Below are 3,018 nucleotides of genomic sequence, written 5' to 3'. Positions count from 1 at the left end.
GTAAGGGAGAGTGGGGGGGAGGGAGAAAGAAAGAGAGCGAACTTGATTGGTGACAGTAGTGATGAGAGTTTGATAAAGGAGAGAGAGAGAGAGAGAGAGAGAGAGAGAGAGAGAGGGGGGGGAGGAAGTGAGGTGGGAGGGAGGGAGAGAGGGAGAGTGAGGGGGGAGAGGGGGAAGGGAGTGAGAGGGGGAGGGAGGGGGGAGAGTGTTTCAAGGAGGTAACCAGGAAGAAAATTGGAAGACAGTAGTTGATGAGGAGAAGGAAGAGGTTCTGTGCCTCTCCCTCCCCCTCCCCCTGTGTGTGTGTGTGTGCGTGCGTCCTTGGATATGTCAATGAGTGTGTGTGTTTTTGGTGTAGAAATCTATCTATCTATCTATCTATATCTATCTATCTATCTATATCTATCTCCGCTTCATTAACTTGTGTAATCATGTATAATAATTCCCTTTTAATTCCTTTATCATCCCTGTAACTCCATTCCTATCTCCTATTATAATCTTTCCTTATCTCCCCTTCCTTATTCATTCACATCTCCCCTCTTTCTTCCGTCTCAACCCTAATTCATTATTCTCTCTCTTATCTCTTTCTTATCCTACTTAATTTGTGTTATTATTTGTATTTTATTCTATTCCTTATTTACATACATTTAATTTGTTCTCTTTTCCTAATTATCGTATTTTGTCATTTTTCTTCTTATTTAAGTTATCCAGTTATCAGTTTCGTCTTATGATTGTTGTTTATTGTTCTATTTTACTATTTCCTTGTATTATCATTTATACTTATTTGGTGTTTTTGTTTCATTGGTATTTATTGTTATTTTGTTAATTTTTTTTTTACTTTTGTTCTTTTCTAATCAATTGTTTTCTTATTATGTTACGTTTTCTTTGATTTGTGTTATTCCTTATTCGTTTTCTTTGATTTGTGTTATTCCTTATTCGTTTTCTTTGATTTGTGTTATTCCTTATTCGTTTTCTTTGATTTGTGTTATTCCTTATTCGTTTTCTTTGATTTGTGTTATTCCTTCTTCGTACACGTAAGATTTCTCGCTCTCTTTTTCTGTTTTGGGTATTTTTATTTGTTTCTTGTCAGCCATTCTCTTGATTGACTCGTGTGTGTGTGTGTGTGTGTGTGTGTGTGTGTGTGTGTGTGTGTGTGTGTGTGTGTGTGTGTGTGTGTGTGTGTGTGTGAACGATAAAACAAGAACAAAATAATAAAATGATAACAGGAACGAACGCCGGCACCTCTAACAATGGTGAAATAATAATAATAACAATATTAACAAAAGTGTAAATATTAAAACGGTAACAACATAATAATAATAATAATAATAATATCTAATAGCCATCACAACAATAATACTGTAACTAACTAAAAATAAAAATTATAAGAGCGACGATTTTAACAATAGGTGGAAAAAGAAAGGTTTGAAACGGTAACAAAAGCACGCCTCCTGCTTCCAGTTTGTCCGAAAGCGCGAGTTGCATTTTCATTCGTCCATCCACCTTCCTAATTTTATATAACAAATCAATTCAGAATATTTGTGGTATGTGTATTTAAAATTTTATTCAATTCAATTAAAAGTGTATTTGTACGATGTATTTTGAGGGATTCCAATTAATATTGTGATTAACTGTGGGAAATATATATTTTTTTTAATCCGAAGTCGCAAGGAGGGTATCGGGACGAGTGCCGAGCGCCATGCCGACTGTAAACAAAACAGGGAAAGGAAAACATTTACGGAATAACATTACTTTTGCCGTGTTTCTCCTGCCGTATGATTCAGGTAGAGAATAAAAAAGAATTGTTTTTTTTTTTTTTTATTTACCACAGTTAGTATTTTTGTCGTGTTGGTCGTTGAATTGCGAGATTAATTCCCCAGTTCTCGTGTCCTCCTCCCACTGGGCGTCACCCTCTTTTGTCTTCGTCTTTCGGTATTTCTCGTTTTTTTTTTCTCGTTAGTTTCTTCTTTCCGAGTCGTTTTCTCTCCTATTTTGTCTTTTTTCTCTTCTTGGTTTTGTTTATATTTTTTTCGTCTTTATTAATCTCTTCGTTTTCTCTTTTATGTCTCTCTTCTTCGAGTACTCCTCTTATCTCGATTTTCTTCTATTTCGCATTTCTCGTCATCGTTTCCTCCTCTCTTTGTTCTTTCTCTTTTGTGTTTCCTCCCCATCTTTGTTCTCTCTTCCTCTTATCTTCGTTTTCGTCCTTGTCTTCGTCCTCCTCTTCCTCTTCTTTGTGCCACTGTGTCTCCTCTTCCTAATGACTCGGAGGTAAGAAGAATTGAGAGAAGTTTGTTACATGACACAAATGCTTCTTAACTTCCTTCTTTGTAACTCTTTTATCACTTATTACCTCTTCCCACAGTCTGTTATTCCTCCCTTTCTTCCTCCTATTGACTGTCTTTTGTTTTAATGTCAACTGTCTTCGTGTCTTTTTTGTAGTTATTAAGATATGAAGGAAATTCTAGACTTTTGTGTACTACTGCAGGACTTGCCGCTAATATCGATGTGTATTTTTTTGGACTTTTCCGTTGGACTTTTTGTGTGTCATGGTGTCAAACTTATTGTATTCTAGTTAACATTGGACGTATATTCTTTCGTGTTTATGAACTTACCGTAGTATTCGTTGATATTGGACTTTTTTTTTTTTTTACTTATCGTTGGACTTAATATATGACCATCTCGACGTCTGACTTAACTTGGACTAACTGAGGTCTATGTTGGTCTTCCTCTTTTCATTTTAAGTCCAGCTATTTGACTTTCCGGGACTTTTTTTTTCCTTTCCTTCTTTTATGGAGGCCTTTGATCATGAACTTTTACCAGCTATTGTGGGACTTTAAAAAACAAAATACTAAGGGTTTTTTTTTTCCGTGGACGTGGGCGACTCGTATGGAGGGAAGTGTAACGTGATGTGAATGTGTGGTGGAGTTGATGAAGGGAAGGGAAGGAGGGAGGGCGGGAGAGATGAAGGAGGGGAGGTAAGAGGAAAAGAGGGAGGGAGGGAGGTAAGGAAAGGAA

This window comes from Homarus americanus, unplaced genomic scaffold (assembly GCF_018991925.1).
Source record: "Homarus americanus isolate GMGI-L3 unplaced genomic scaffold, GMGI_Hamer_2.0 scaffold25013, whole genome shotgun sequence".
Lineage (NCBI taxonomy): Eukaryota > Metazoa > Arthropoda > Malacostraca > Decapoda > Nephropidae > Homarus > Homarus americanus.
Note: the sequence above shows the minus strand (reverse complement) of the source record.